Source organism: Drosophila bipectinata, chromosome XR (assembly GCF_030179905.1).
Source record: "Drosophila bipectinata strain 14024-0381.07 chromosome XR, DbipHiC1v2, whole genome shotgun sequence".
Classification (NCBI taxonomy): domain Eukaryota; kingdom Metazoa; phylum Arthropoda; class Insecta; order Diptera; family Drosophilidae; genus Drosophila; species Drosophila bipectinata.
In genome coordinates, this window is record NC_091735.1 from 13,485,734 (window position 1) to 13,503,476 (window position 17,743).

At 37.6% G+C, this 17,743-nt stretch overlaps 1 long non-coding RNA gene across 1 annotated transcript; it reads left to right on the forward strand.

Moving 5' to 3' along the window:
• Window positions 1–1,816: 1,816 nt before the first annotated feature.
• LOC138925668 (uncharacterized) lies at window positions 1,817–2,262 on the forward strand. Its single transcript, XR_011441852.1, has 2 exons — window positions 1,817–1,853; window positions 1,951–2,262. It is a non-coding gene; the product is annotated as an uncharacterized lncRNA (long non-coding RNA).
• The last annotated feature ends 15,481 nt before the right edge of the window (window positions 2,263–17,743 follow it).

The following is a 17,743-nucleotide window of genomic DNA, read 5'->3' on the forward strand; positions in this document are numbered from 1 at the left end:
GCATATAGACAACCCATTTCATACAACGAAAATGGACGCGAAAATTTCTTGCGACAGGCCCCAGCAGGCCCCAGAGCGGATTTCTTACGCTCTCTTACGCTCATCGTTCGTTCATCTTACGCTCATTCTCGCAATAAATGTTTTCTGTTTCTCAGTCTCTAAACGGAGCGCGATGAAGAAGGTTGGCCTGCGCTTCGGTTGATCTTTGTATGTATGCGTGTCACACATTCACATACATGGGTGTATGTGTGCGTGCGATTTCGTTTCGAAGCCAGCGCACAAAATTTTGATTTTTCTTACTTTTAAGGCTTGCTACCCTAACAAAATTCGGGTATTCGTTATTTGATGAAATGACGAAAGAAATTATATTATTTTTTATTTTATTTTTTTTTATTATTTCAGCATACATTTTTAATTTATTTAGGAATAAGATTAAGTGTTAGTAGTAAAATGTTTTCTGTATATATATTTTTACGAATCATTAAAAATCAATATACTGAGAAAGTGTCAGAGTATATTTCGGTCGGAGTCACTTAAAGCGCCGATTGCTTTTAAGTTTTTGTTGTTCTGCAAGAGGCTTGTGCATGCCTACTCTAACGATGGAATGATTTTTAGGGGAGGGTGAAGACACGAAAACAGCTGATGGACTTGTTTACCTTTTTTGTTTACAATTTTTCAGGCACTTGTTATTATATTTTGGGTTATTGTGAGATTTAATTAAATTATTGTCGTTAATTTAATAATTTCCTTATATATATTTCCTTATATATAATAACTTTAAAAAGTAATTTAATTCTTCACCCGTCTTCACCCTCCCCTAAAAATCATTCCATCGTTAGAGTAGGCATGCACAAGCCTCTTGCAGAACAACAAAAACTTAAAAGCAAACGGCGCTTTAAGTGACTCCGACCGAAATATACTCTGACACTTTCTCAGTATATTGATTTTTAATGATTCGTAAAAATATATATACAGAAAACATTTTACTACTAACACTTAATCTTATTCCTAAATAAATTAAAAATGTATGCTGAAATAATAAAAAAATATAATATACAAAATAATATAATTTCTTTCGTCATTTCATCAAATAACGAATACCCGAATTTTGTTAGGGTAGCAAGCCTTAAAAGTAAGAAAAATCAAAATTTTGTGCGCTGGCTTCGAAACGAAATCGCACGCACACATACACCCATGTATGTGAATGTGTGACACGCATACATACAAAGATCAACCGAAGCGCAGGCCAACCTTCTTCATCGCGCTCCGTTTAGAGACTGAGAAACAGAAAACATTTAATGCGAGAATGAGCGTAAGATGAACGAACGATGAGCGTAAGAGAGCGTAAGAAATCCGCTCTGGGGCCTGCTGGGGCCTGTAGCAAGAAATTTTCGCGTCCATTTTCGTTGTATGAAATGGGTTGTCTATATGCTGTATGGTTAGTGATAATAGGTAGCTAGTATGCGGATTTGCCCATTTGCCCACCTCCACTCCCAAAGAAGACTAGCGAGAGCCGGACCCTATAGTGTGCTCCCGCAAAGACAAATCCCAGCACTCACTAAAGACTTGTTCGTTATACCACTAACCATACAGCATATATAACGATAGAAAACCCATTTCATAAAACCACTAACCATACAGCATATAGACAACCCATTTCATACAACGAAAATGGACGCAAAAATTTCTTGCGACAGGCCCCAAAAATGGCAGGCCCCAGAGCGGATTTCTTACGCTCTCTTACGCTCATCGTTCGTTCATCTTACGCTCATTCTCGCATTAAATGTTTTCTGTTTCTCAGTCTCTAAACGGAGCGCGATGAAGAAGGTTGGCCTGCGCTTCGGTTGATCTTCGTATGTATGCGTGTCACACATTCAAATACACGGGATGTGTGCGTGCGATTTCGTTTCGAAGCCAGCGCACAAAATTTTGATTTTTCTTACTTTTCAGGCTTGCTACCCTAACCAAATTCGGGTATTCGTTATTTGATGAAATGACGAAAGAAATTATATTATTTTTTATATTATATTTTTTATTATTTCAGCATACATTTTTAATTTGTTTAGGAATAAGATTAAGTGTTAGTAGTAAAATGTTTTCTGTATATATATTTTTACGAATCATTAAAAATCAATATACTGAGAAAGTGTCAGAGTATATTTCAGTCGGAGTCACTTAAAACGCCGATTGCTTTTAAGTTTTTGTTGTTCTGCAAGAGGCTTGTGCATGCCTACTCTAACGATGGAATGATTTTTAGGGGAGGGTGAAGACACGAAAACAGCTGATGGACTTGTTTACCTTTTTTGTTTACAATTTTTCATGCACTTGTTATTAATTTGGGTTATTGTGAGATTTTATTAAATTATTGTCGTTAATTTAATGATTTCCTTATATATTTTGGAACTTTAAAAAAGTCGCCGCTCGAATTTGTTACAGATATATGTATATACATATATATAAATATATATATATATATACGTACTTATATATGTATATATATATATATAGGTATTTATGTCGGTATCCAGGGAACATCACGAGGAGGCCATTGCGATTGCGATGGAGTCTTCAATGAAGACTTTTGTAACGAACAGTGAGGTGGCATCTCTGGATATATCGGACGAGAGGAAGGGGTTGCACGCTGTGTCCGGCCAGATCTCGCCGGCTAGTGGGTGGGTTCTGAAACACCCCCTTCTCTCCCCTCGATGCTGCCTCGGAAATCATAAATTAAATCGATAATGATGCGTGCACGACCTCACGAACAGCGTGGGTCAAACCGGAGCTCCTCAGAACAGAGCGTTTTAGGATCCTTCGGAGATCCCTAAGAAGGTACATGGCATAGGTTGGCGGCAGGGCGGTGGCGACCCAAACGAGGCGAAATATGTTTTCTTGCTCCATTATAAACTTCATTGTTTTATTCCTTAACAAAAGACCAGCGCTCCGCTCCCGCTACTGCTCCTATAGGAATTCGCCTATTTCGCGGCGACTCCTCCGTTCGACGGCGTGCTCCTTAACAGCGCCGCCAGCACTCCGTCCTTGTCTTTACTCCTCCAAGATGGCGCCTACTCCACGACGACTCCTGTGAGGTTAGGGCCGAACCCTATCTGAATTTCCGGCGGAGCGCCCCTTAAAGCGTCGCGAACGCTCCAACTGCTTCCTCTCGAGTCGAGTCTCACTGTATTTCCAGCTCCTACTTGGTTTTGGATGACTCCCCTCAGCCCCGCCTCGTGGGCGGTCTGACTAAGAGATTCGCGCCGCAACTGTGACCCACTCTTCTCTTCTTCTTCTGGCCAAGCGTTGCTCGCCCTACGCCTCTCTGCCACCAGGGGTCTAGCTCGCACGCTGGTACCCCTGACCTAGCTAAACGAAAACACCTACGTCAGGCTCGCATAACCATGACCAGTCTTAAAACTCACCTAGCTTCTACGATCGCGCCCTGCCTTGGCTGAGCAGTACGTACACCGCCAAATTGCCGCTTGTGGCCCTCTTTCTGTTAGTGCTGGGAAAACATCGATAGTGAGCATATTCGATGTTTTCGAGGTTTTTCATCCAAATATTCGATAGTATCGATAGTATCGAACTAAAAATTAAATTTAATTTAAGTTGCATTTAGAGTAAATAATAAAACAAAAACTTAAAGTAAAATTTTTAATCCATTTATTTCATTTATATACATTTCATTTATATGTATGAATGGTTTTGTAGTTCTATATAACAATTTTATATATTTTATATATTTATAATTATATAACAAAAATTTTAAAGAAAATTCAATTGTTCACAAGCTTATAAATAGTTAATAATATTCTAAATATATACACTGACGGATAGTACTATAAAAAAAGTCCATTGCTATAGCTTCAACCGTCTTTATCTTCTGTTCCAAGTTATACTTGCTGAAACTTTAGTCTTGTTTACTCGTTTTATATTACCATTGGTCAGTGTAAATAGCTATCTATTCATTAATTGAAAAGTTTGAGATCCACATATTTTGACTGAGAAAGGATAGCATATCAACGTTTTTAGCTTTTAGTGATGCTCTCCTGGTAGAAATAATTTGTCCCGTTTTACTAAAACTCCTCTCAGACTCAGTCGATGATGCTTGCACACAAAACAGGCGTTTAGCTGTAGTTTTTAGAAGAGAATCATCTGGAGCGCACTAAAATGTATACAAATGATAATAAGTTGGAACCAAAATGCAAATTTGCAAAGAAATTACCTTCCAAAACTCCAAAGGATCGGTTTGCTGAGGGGAATGTGCCGTTCGCATGTACTGCTGAACTTTAATTATGGCATCGACCCGGTTGGTCCTCCCCAAAGTAGAAATACTTTTACTTAAAAATTCAAAGAGCGGCTGCTGGCAAACTGTAACATGGTCTTTTGGTGTTGGCGGATCCAATGGCAAAACTTTCTTTAAGGCAGCTAACTCGTTTTCTAAGGCATGATAACCTTCATCGGCGTTAAACGGCGAACGAAACCCTTGTTTTTTGAATCTAGGATCCAGTAGAGTTAAAATTCTTGGAAAGGTGCGCTTTTCATAACCCAAAAGACGTTTTTTCACCTGTTCAATTAGGAACTGTTGAGCTTCAATGCCTTCAAATGAATTTAATTTCAATCTAAAGCTGTCTAAAGTGTGCAACAACCCACAAACAATTGGGACTATCAGCGATGCTGTAGCTGAATATTTTGATGATACCTGTTTTGTAGCGTTGTCAAAGGGAGATAGTAACATTACAATATCTTTCATTATTGAGACTTCGTCCGCAGTGAATGGTGTTGGTGCCTTAGAAGTACTTAAAAGAACTTTTGATATTGCCTCATTTGTAAGTAACAGCCTTTCTATCATGTGATAGGCACTGTTCCACCTTGTCGGGACTTCTTGAATCAAACTGTATTTAATCTCCGTTTCCTGTGATGCTTTAAGCTTACTTAGTGCAATTGAGCTGGTTTTAAAATAAGTGACCATTCGCTTGCATTTTAGTAAAATGTCTTGTAAGGACTCCATCGCCAAAAAACTTTGCACAACCAGGTTTATGGTGTGAGCTACACAGGGTAGATTTTTATACCCTTGCAGAGGGTATTATAATTTTGGTCAAAAGTGTGCAACGCAGTGAAGGAGACATCTCCGACCCTATAAAGTATATATATTCTTGATCAGGATCACCTCCTGAGTTGATATGAGCATGTCCGTCTGTCCGTCTGTCCGTCTGTCTGTCCGTCTGCCTGTTTCTACGCGAACTAGTCTCTCAGTTTTAAAGCTATCGTCTTGAAACTTTGCACACACCCTTCTTTCCTTTGCACGCAGTATATAAGTCGGAACGGCCCGGATCGGCCGACTATATCTTATAGCTGCCATATAACTGATTGATCGGAAATGGTATAACATTGGTGTTTTTAGAGTTAGAGAGTTCAAATTTGACATGAGAGCTATTTTTGGCAAAACACTACGTCATGCCAAATTTCATAAGGCCGACTATATCTTATAGCTGCCATATATAGCTGGAATTTAATACAGATTCTAGTTTTGGCCAGTTGATCCAACCTACCAAATTTCATTAGGATCGGCCGACTATATCATATAGCTGCCATATAACTGAACGATCGGAAATGGTATTTGGTAGAAATATCAACTTTCGTATTTTTGAAGATAGAAGTTTGGGACTTTTTTTAGATTTTGTATTGTAATAAATTGGATTATATATTCCTATTCCCATAAGGATCGGCCAACTATATCCGATGTTTGCGATATATATCCGGTTTTAGCTGCAAGGGTATATAAACTTCGGCTCCGCCCGAAGTTAGCTTTCCTTTCTTGTTTTTTTGTAAAAGATCACAAGCTTTTATCATCGAGCTCGCATTGTCTGTTGTAATTGCTGCTATCTTTTCAAAAATGTTCCATTCGTCACAAATGCCACGCAATGATACGGCAATGTTTTGAGAAGAATGATTCGTGTCATCTAATAATGGTTTTGTGGCTAATACAACCGAACGCAAAACAAAATCATTTGTTATAAAGTGGCAAGTGGCAGTAATGTAGGACTCGTTGGCTTTTGAAGTCCACAGGTCTGTCGTGATTGCGCAGCTGTCAACTCCGTTCAATATTGTGGCAAGCTTTGTTTTCAGGTCTTCGTAAATATTCTTCATAAGCACATGTTGAAGAGTCTTTCGCGAAGGAAGTGTGTATCGTGGATCAAGAGCTTTAACAAACTCGCGAAATCCGGAATTCTCCACTATTGAAAACGGTTGCATATCTGCCGAAACAAGGACTGCCAAAGCATTGTCAATAAGTTTTTTTCTTGACGAGTCTCGGTCATATTGGCTAACCAAAAAGGGTACAATTGTATTTGGGCCTTTTAATTGTTCGTCCATTGAAATTCCCGGGTGGAGTCGTTTCATGTGGTCAAACAAATTTGACGTGTTTCCACTTGTTTTGTAAATTTTATTGCAGTGCATGCAACTGGCTGTCTTACCACCTTGGGATCTTTTAAAGTGGTTCCACACTTTCGATTTCCCGATTCTTTTCAAGGGGTTTGCGTCCTCCTCCGAATTGCTTTTTGCACTTTTGCCTGTAAGAAATTATACATCACAAATTAGATTTTGAGTTATGGCGCAAAACATGCATATATACTGCAATAGTTTAGATACCTACCTTTATCGTTTTCGCCTTGCAAAAATTTGTCCATTTTCTCCGCCAACACCAATATTAACCTCCACGTGTTATTTGCCAAATGTAAGAACTTTTTTTAATTTTCCACTATCGTTAACTATCGGGACTAAAACATCGCAGCCGCAAATATTCGATGTATCGATACTATCGTGAGTGGTCGACCCAGCTCTACTTTCTGTATGCCTGCTGGTCCTGCACCAGCACGATGGTTCCTCAGCGGGTAAAACTACGGTGCAGTTGCTCGAAAATTTCTGGATGCTTCTCCTAGCTTGCCCGAACTTGCTTGTTTCGTGGTTAAATTCTAAAAGAACGCCGCTCCCACGCGGTTTCCTAACCTTAGCTTTGAGCGCGTTACCAGATCGATCAGACCCTCCACGAAACGCTGAACAGGGTCCTATTACGCGATCGGGCTGCCAGAAAGGCTGAAACCCCGCACCCCCTCAGGCTGCCAACCCGTTCGAACTATCGCCGACGTTACACTTTCGAGTCGACTTGAGATACCAAAACTAATTGGCTATCTCCTTGTTCCCTACCTAACATAACCTACTCCTAACCTAATAATAAAACAAGAAAGGAAAGCTAACTTCGGGCGGAGCCGAAGTTTATATACCCTTGCAGTTAAAACCGGATATATATCGCAAACATCGGATATAGTTGGCCGATCCTTATGATTACATCATAACCAAAACCAATTTACTAAAATACAAAATCTAAAATAAGTCCCAAACTTCTATCTTCCAAAATACGAAAGTTGATATTTCTACCAAGTACCATTTCCGATCGTTCAGTTATATGGCAGCTATAGGATATAGTCGGCCGATCCCGGCCGTTCCGACTTATATACTGCGTGCAAAGGAAAGAAGGGTGTGTGCAAAGTTTCAAGACGATAGCTTCAAAACTGAGAGACTAGTTCGCGTAGAAACGGACAGACAGACAGACAGACAGACGGACAGACGGACAGACGGACATGCTCATATCAACTCAGGAGGTGATCCTGATCAAGAATATATATACTTTATAGGGTCGGAGATGTCTCCTTCACTGCGTTGCACACTTTTGGACAAAATTATAATACCCTCTGCAAGGGTATAATGAGACAATTACAAAACCAAAAATTATTGTTTGAGTATTTTTAGTTTCTTTGAACCTGCTGCTGATGCAGTTTTTCCTTTGAAATACATTTTTTCTGTTAGCCATTTGCTGTTTTTCCTCAATAATATTAAAAAAAATCCGTCAAGCATTTTCATCCTGTGTTCATAACAGGGATGGGTAACCGAAAACCAATTAGAATATATGCTGGATTTTTCAGTGGAGGATATGCAAGATTGAATAATTGTTTTCTTTATTCTGTTCATCTGTGGCTTTTTTTCAAATATTTTCTTAAAAACAGAATAATGTATTTCAATCAAAGAAAAATAGTAGTTAGAAGGAGCTTTAAGTTTTAAAGTTTTATCAGCGCAGTCATAATTTTTATTCAGTACAAAATTTTCCGTACAGGTTTGTGCTTCTATTGTTTTCTTTAATAGATCAGCACACACTCCGCAATCTTTTTTTTCCAAAATTTTAAACAATATATAAACAAAGCCTGCAAAATATCGCAAGGCATTGCTATCAAACTCGTCACCAGTTGCAATATCCAAAACTTGCTCATATTCCGTCTCGTCATCTGAGAACATCTCGAAATCGGTATTGTCTTCGTCGGTTTTTAACTCTTTGCAAGTTTTATTCAAGCTGCAGTCCTGGATAACGTTAATTAACATTGTATCTTCATCTGGGCCGCAATTACCAGATAATGATTTCGAAGTTAATATTTTCATTGATAGCATTTTTGACATTATTGTATTAAATTCTGACATCGATGGATTGTTATTTGTTACTCCGCGAGCCCTTATTAAATAAAACAAGTTTTCTAAGGGGTCTTGATTCAATTTCGCGGTTGATAAATAAAAGATTTCGGAGCTCCACACACTTTCAGATAGTGCAAGTACTGATGAAATTGTTAACATCATGCCGTCAATGCAATGTACTACTTGTGGATATTTAAATTCTGCAAAATAATTCCTCATTTCTAAGAGGTAATTGTGAACGTTATTATTATTTTGCAGTGCACACCTGTACGGATTTTTTTCATACAAAACATGGCTATTGAGGCAATCAAAGAGCTTAACCTTTTCAATAAAATTTGCCGTAGCTTCTGCGCTATTTCGGCATTCCACAAATCCGCCAGAATCAATCACTGTTCGGATTGCGGCCGAAACAGTGTGGCTAAATATTTGTGTTGCATATTTAACTTTCAGTTTTTCAAATGAGTTTGGATTTATATGCTTCGCCGTTACTTTGGGACAAAGCCTCGTTGAGTTTCTAGACTCAATTTGGTATAGCTTCCTTATTATATCCCAAGATACATCTCCATCCGGCGTATTTAAATTATTTTTTATTAAAAGGTTTCTCAATGATTTTATAAGATGTGGGGCATCAAATGTTGTAAATATTTCTTTACCGTTAACATTGAAACTCGGCTTGTTTATGTTAACGCCCCATTTCTTAAATGCAGCTCTATTATTTGAGCCTTGATCGCATATTATGGCTCGTACGTTTAACCCCAACGTTTGCGAAACTTCTATGTTCGCTTCAACTTTTTTCATGAGGCAATCATGCTTAATACCGTTAGCCGAAACAGTATAGCTTAAAACGTACTTCCAATTTTCAAATAAGCCTCTAGCCATGAAGACGCATACTTGCTGCCCACTTTTTTCAACATCATTTTCAAATCCCTGAATTTCATCGAGAGCGGTATTATATTGCAGTCCTTTTTTGATTTTTATTTCATCACAAAGGATCACTGCTTCTTTACCTTTTTCGCTCATTTCACCAACAATTTTCTGGAGGTTTTCTAGAAAATCAGGTTGAAATCCTGGCGTCATATTTTTAAAAAGAGCCCATCGACACAACGTACTTTTGGCAGGAAGTTTTAACTTTAAAACATCCCTCATATACTCATACGTTCGCGAAGAATAAAAATTTATATTCTGGGCTATCAGTTTTTCTGCGCTGTCATATGGATTCGATTTTTTTAGCAGCATTTTGCATAATGTTTTGGCCTCATCAGAAACATGAGGTAATTTATTTATAACTAGCAGTACCCTGCCACGTTTCGCTGTGGCATATTGTTGTTGCACGCATAAAAAATAAGTCAAACAAAAAAGAATAATTTTCAAATTAATTAAATTCTGTAATACTTGTGGGTATACAATATTCTTTGTTTCTCCTCCTTAATCATTCATTATTATTTCTGTATTTTAGTACATAGGTTGCTCTTCACTTAAGCACCTTGTGATACACGACATTTTTTGCTTTATTATCAGGCGCAAAAACAAACAACGCAGATGGTACTGCTAGTATTAAAATAATATCCATCTTCTCCTTTCCAAAACATCAGTGGGTATTGCAATGCGTCATATGATCGATGAGTTTCCGATATTTGTTGCAGTTGCCCAGTATCGCGACGTGTAAGCACAATATCGCGTTTTTCAAATTGTTCACCAACAATCAGGATGGCAACTTCGTCTACTGTTGGAGCATTAAATGTGCGTTCGTGTGTTCCAGATGGTCGTTTATCTGCTTTGATGACAACTTTATAGTCATCATTTGGCATGCGCTCTAAAGCACTCTTAAACAACCTGACCAACGCATGATGTTCATGAAGCAGACACTGCAAGTCTTGAAGAATTGCTCGCTTCATTCCTGCATTGATCCCTAGGCGTCGATCAAGTTGTTCTTCCATGTTGCCCATGAAATATATTTGTAAAAATTTATTCTGTGTATCTTCGAAAGGTAGTAATGATCCAATTCGATGGTGAATCTGTCCTTGTATCTACAAAATAAAAACCAGATTCTTTAACTACATTCTATGTAAGTACAAAAATAAATACCTTAAATGTCGGATTAAAACCTCCTTCTTCGATAATGTCTGCCCCAAATGACGTCATTTGGAAACAACTATTGTATTTTCGAGTATTTGCAAGAAAGTGGCGTGATTCTTGTGTTTCGCCGCAAAGCAATGAATACAATGGCTCTTGTGGCGGAGTCAACACTGGCAATTTCACTTTACCATTAACGCAGCATAATCCAGGCGTTTCTCCGCAAAACTTTAATGCACCACAATACTCGCAAACAACGTCCATTTGCCCAATGCAAACGCTAGGATGCAAGCTGTAATCATTGCTGCAATCGTATCGAAACGCAGCTCGATTCAAATCAGCTAAATATCTGCGTCGCAAATTGAAATCTATTTGAGAAGCACGAAGTCGAGCCATACTATTGCGGCGCTGTTCACGTGCAATTTCTCGTTCTTCTTCAGTCCTTTCATATGCAATATTTTGTATTCTTCTTGCATTACGGCTTTGTCGGGAAAGATTCGACCGTCTTGGTCGCGGCATTATTAATTAAACTTCACTTCAATCCACTTGTTAATTATTTATTTAATAGAAATAGTTTTAATATTGATTTCAGCGCAACACAATCTTTTTGGTTCGTTGTTAAATTTGAGAGCCTGACTATGAATTTGACTTCGTTTGTAACTGACATTTTGACATTTGACATTTTCTTCTTAGCTGTCTGCCTAAATAAAAAAGTATGGGCCAGGGAGGAACGCTGTCGAACGGGACAAAAAGTATCCTATGTCCTTCTCCTGGCTCTAAGCTACCTCCCTACCAATTTTCACTCAAATCTGTTCTTCCGTTCTTGATTTATAAGTGGTGTAACATAAAACACGATGTTCTTTTATATATATAGATATTAAATAAATTTAGGGTGCTTTTTTTACTATTTCTCAGACCCTTTCGTCTACTAGAATTTTTCATTAAAACAAAAGCCCTTCTCATTTTTTGCATTTTTTCTTTGTATTTTTTTAGTTCAAGAGACATCTCATAATTCTTTTTTCTGTAAAATCTATAATTTTCTTCCCTCTTCTGGCAATTGGAACAAAAATCTTCTAACTGAGGTGAACTTTCTAAGTTGGGAGTTTCTAAATTGGAAGGGCTACCTACCCTATTTAAGAACTCTTTCCTTCCTATTCGGTTAATATAAGTGCCAATTGGTTCTTCCGCCCCATCATCACAAAATTCAAATTGTTCACATGAAACAGTACTGTTCGGACGCAATAATGAATTGTCACATAAATTTAAAGTGGGTACGGCATTGCTTCTAAGCCTACTTTTCCCAATATATTTACTTTCAAAATGTCTGTTACAAATTCGCGCAGTTCGTCTGTTAAAAGTGTCACCCAATTGGCACAATTCAACCCATTTCTTAAGATTCCTATCATCCGATGGAAAAGAAAACAATCTAATTGGAATGGAGTGTGATGAATCCCTGTAACTCCCCTGGCAGGATGCAATAATGCACTTGCGTCCATTTTTCCTAACATTAAGCCGATTCATTTCAAAAATATTTAAACCGAATATTTAAATAAATTATTTAAGGTTTAAATAACTAGATTTATACTTGCAATTGATGATGATTTAGCCACGGACCCTCGGAAAGTTTACGTTTACTAAAAATATTTCCGAAAAATATATTAACACACCGATACTAATCACTTGGTTCACAAAAATCAGCACTTAATTAGGTCCTCACGAAAAACGCTCCTCACAGAACAAAAATAGAATGCCGATTAAACCATTTTCCTCTTCTTCATCAAATGGCAATATATATAAGTGGCAACCAAAAATTACAAGAATCAAAACAAAACAGAAAAAAAATAGTTTTGGGGCGCAAGATAACACTTTCATTGCCAAGAACTCCAAAGGCATACCACAGGGAAATTACGGTGTGTAAACACGGTAGTGACATTTTTATATTCATGTATATATTTTAAATTACACTGCAGATCATACAATAAGATATGCACTATAGATCATAAAACCATATAAGAATCCATAAGCATAAAACCAATGTAAATATATATATATATTTATATATATGTATATACATATATCTGTAACAAATTCGAGCGGCGACTTTTTTAAAGTTCCAAAATATATAAGGAAATTATTAAATTAACGACAATAATTTAATAAAATCTCACAATAACCCAAATTAATAACAAGTGCCTGACAAATTGTAAACAAAAAAGGTAAACAAGTCCATCAGCTGTTTTCGTGTCTTCACCCTCCCCTAAAAATCATTCCATCGTTAGAGTAGGCATGCACAAGCCTCTTGCAGAACAACAAAAACTTAAAAGCAATCGGCGTTTTAAGTGACTCCGACTGAAATATACTCTGACACTTTCTCAGTATATTGATTTTTAATGATTCGGAAAAATATATATACAGAAATCATTTTACTACTAACACTTTATCTTATTCCTAAACAAATTAAAAATGTATGCTGCAATAATAAAAAATATAATATAAAAAATAATATAATTTCTTTCGTCATTTCATCAAATAACGAATACCCGAATTTGGTTAGGGTAGCAAGCCTGAAAAGTAAGAAAAATCAAAATTTTGTGCGCTGGCTTCGAAACGAAATCGCACGCACACATCCCGTGTATGTGAATGTGTGACACGCATACATACGAAGATCAACCGAAGCGCAGGCCAACCTTCTTCATCGCGCTCCGTTTAGAGACTGAGAAACAGAAAACATTTAATGCGAGAATGAGCGTAAGATGAACGAACGATGAGCGTAAGAGAGCGTAAGAAATCCGCTCTGGGGCCTGCCATTTTTGGGGCCTGTCGCAAGAAATTTTTGCGTCCATTTTCGTTGTATGAAATGGGTTGTCTATATGCTGTATGGTTAGTGGTATTATATAACAAATGTGTGGTCAGATTTTCTTTTTTTTTTTTTTATATTTTGGAACGACGTTTCTTATGGTGCGGTATGAGTTTGGCGGAGGAGGGCTAGCCGAGAAAAACCGTAACGTAACGTTAAACGGCTATCTGTCTGGTTTTTCTGCGTAGAGTGAGAGAATATAACCATTTTTCCACTCTCTCGCTCTCCACAGTCGAGCGTTTCTCCACTGCTCATGCTCCCCACTACGCGAGAGTCACGAGTATAAATGATTCAAAATCATTTTTGTACATATAATGTTGTAAATTGTTGTTGTAAATCATTTTCTGCCTTCATTCACTCCTGTCTCTCCTTCATTGCCAAACATGCCAAAGGAACTTCGTTCCTCACGCGTGTCCCTATACACACACTGATTTTCTTTGTTGAAGTATTTATGCTTTTAAGGTGCATACAGTGGGCATCTCCAAGGGCTCCCAAGGATTATCTATATGGATTGAATAAAATGTTTGATTGTTTTAGGCCGATTTGATTTCTTATTTGATTTCTTAAAACTTATTTCAAAATTTTTGAATAATTTTTGCTTTTAAGGTGCACATCAGTGGGTATCTCCAAGGGCTCCCAAGGGTTATCGATATGGATTTAATAAAATGTTACATATTATTGACCGAAACTTCATTTTATGGCCTGAATATTTTGAACCGAATTATTTTAACGACACTGATTTTTATACCCTTGCAGAGGGTATTATAATTTTGGTCAAAAGTGTGCAACGCAGTGAAGGAGACATCTCCGACCCTATAAAGTATATATATTCTTGATCAGGATCACCTCCTGAGTTGATATGAGCATGTTCGTCTGTCCGTCTGTCTGTTTCTACGCAAACAAGTCTCTCAGTTTTAAAGCTATCGACTTGAAACTTTGCACACACCCTTCTTTCCTTTGCACGCAGTATATAAGTCGGAACGGCCCGGATCGGCCGACTATATCATATAGCTGCCATATAACTGATTGATCGGAAATGGTATTTGGTAGAAATGGGATTTGGGATAATATGGGATTTGACCCACAAGGGTCATTTTAATTCCATAAAATGGCATTGAAATGATTTGTGATTGATTTTGATTTTGATTTTGACCGTTTTCTTTTTCCTAATCAGCTCCTTAGCGGCGAGATACATCAACAAAACACCAACATCCAATTGATTTGAATTCATTTTGCTTATTGGTCTTTTGTTTACAAACAACAGCTGTTCAGTATTACCTTATTTCTTAATTTTTTTGGTCACACTAGCTTGGTAACTGAATAAAGTGCGATATCGTTATCGGATTTTCAACAGCGGATTTTCGTCAACTCAGTACTAGGCTTTAAGTTCCACCACAGGGCTACTAGAAGTATTTATTTAATTGGTACGGCTCTGAAGGTTATTGCAGGTACGCCTGACTTTACTGATTGGGAGCAGGTAAGATTTAATCAGAACCGGTTAACGAGGGCAGATGAAGGTCAGACAGAATTAAATATAAAATTTCTAGAACGTCCAAATGAGCTCGCTATTGCAATAAATCAGATTCAGAAATACGAAACAAATAAAGAAACACACTTGTTGGAAATCATTTTAGCAAAGAATAGAATCATCATTACAGACCAAGAAAACATGCTTATGGGCCTAACCCTAGCAAAATTAAATATTGTAAGCCCAGCTATTCTACATGGTGCCGACGTAAGCGAATTCAGAGACAAACAGCCTATTAATATTAATATTACTTTGGTAGAAATATTAGAAGTATCTAGCATAAGCATTTTTTAAAAATCTGACATTCTGCACTTTCTCATTAAATTTCCTAATCCGAACCTCGTAAGTAAGAGAATAACAGTCTACCCGGTTCAACGACATAATAGAATCCTGTGCATTGGCAAATATCACCTGAAGGCCAATCGCCGCAAGAAATCGAGTGCGGACGACGATGTAGAACGAGTGGGTCCCCGGGACGACGACCATATAAAGGAAGGTGTTCAAGCATTGAACACTATTTTTTTATAGAAATTCTTAAGTTAGAGTTTCAAGGGATCGGACCCATGAAATACGAGTCAAACAGATGGTTTAAAACCGATCCCCTGCAGCCTAACACAAACACATACATAAGTGGTGCACTTATCGCACTTGAGAAAGGGTCGCATAGCAGGTCAGCGTGCAGTGCGTTGACAAGTAGTTTTACATAAATTTAAGATTCTCATGTATCGTACTTATAAGAGAACCTTGACGAATAAAATCAGTTTCCATAAGGAGCTCATTGGAGTAAGACCTATTTATTTAGGGCTCCTCTTAACAGAAGGAGAAGCTAACACGCGCAGGCAGAATTTAGGAAAAGTGCCAAATTGCACACCGGATCCGGTGGCCCGCATGCGTAACGAAAGTGGTGCAACTGTCCGCGGACCGGCTCGGGCACTTGCGCAACAAGTGATCGTTGCTGGCCGGATACGGAATGCTGACACTGCAACTGGGCAACTGCGCCGCAGCCCAACGAAGGCTTCGAAGTACAGCCCTAGTAGTATTTTAATTTAGTCTTAAGCATAGTATTGAGTTGACGAAAATCCGCTGTTGAAATTCTGATAGCGATTTTGCACTTTATTCGGCTGCCGAGGTAGTGTGACCAAAACAATGAAGAAATAAGGTAATACTGAACAGCTGTTGTTTGTAAACAAAAAACAAATAAGCAAAAATGAATTCAAAACGATTGGATGTTGGTGTTTTGTTTATGTATTTCGCCGCTAAGGAGCTGATAAAGAAATAGAAAACTGGGTCAAAATCAAAATCAAAATTAATCACAAATCATTTCAATGCCATTTTATGGCATTAAAATGCCCCTTGTGGGTCAAATCCTATATTATGGGCTTCGTATTGACCGCAGAAATTAATTTTAATTTGTCCTGGCGCGTCGAAAATTTTTAGGGCCGACTATTTTTTTGTTTGGTCAATTGACCCTCCATGTCACACCCATAAAAATAAATTGAAATATTTATTTTAACACCCCAAGAGCAGCTGTTTATTTTTTTTGATCCGGCAACACCATTAAAATCGATAACAAAAATTTTCGTCAACTCAGTACCCGCAAAATCTAGAAGGCAATAATTTCTTCTTCTTTCCTTTTTTACACCGTTTTTTTTATATGGAGTTTGACAGCTGTCACTCGTTGGACAGCGGATTTTCGTCAACTCAGTACTATGCTTTAAGTAGAACTCCACAGCCTTAGCTTGCGTTATACCAAAGATTATAAAGTACATAGATGGGACATCAGGGCCCAAAACGGTCAACTTTTTTGTTCGAGCTTGTTGGTGAGGGGGGAACGCACATGCATACGATTCTATTTTTAGAATTCTTTACATGTATCCGTCAACAAAAATGTTAGCCTTTGCATGTATGTGTGACTGCTCGCACGACGGCGTAAAAAGGTTTTGGCTTCCAAATTTCAATTTCAATTTCTCGTTTCTGTTTTCGATGCGCCGATGTGGTAGTTGGTAGAACAAGCAGTATTTTTGATCGCCGCAGATCGAGATAGGATGGTGGCGTAATGCATAGAGTAGTTACTCTATGTGTAATTTTTCTGTGTTCAAATCCTTGTAAGGACTATGAACTTTTTCTTTCTTTTATAATTATTATTATTTTTTTTTCTTTAATTGTAATATTTTTCTTTAATTTTACAATTGTAAAATTGTTTTATTCTTCATTATGTCCCGCTAATAAAATGCTAATAAAATTTTAAAGGGAGTCCTTCCGGCATTTTGTCATCCGACACGTCCGTCACTTATTTTTACAATTGTAATAGAATAATAATAACGTAAAAATTAAAAGTAAAAAAAAAAAATAAAAAAATAAAAGTAAATATAAAAAGAATCATAAAACTAAAACTTTATCAAAATCGAAACAACCGCCCGCTAATGAAGTCGAACCCAGAACCCCATGACCCCTGGGCTACCCTCGAAGTTGATTTTATGATACTTAAAATTGGTGTTAAAGGAGGCGCTAGAATCTATACCAAAAACAGAGTTGACGAGTAAGGATAGTAAAAGATATATCTGATCTCTTTACTCTCACTTTCTAGTTTTGTTTTCTTGTTTGGTTCGGTTACAACGTTTCAAACTTTCATCGTTCCAAAGATGTAACGATCTAAAAATACAATTCTCTCTCTCCCTGTCAGTGGTGTCATTTCCGCTTTTTTCCCGTCAGATCTGGGTTTTTTTGAAGCGTGATTGCGGGAAAAATATGAAAACAGCGGGCAGCGGGAA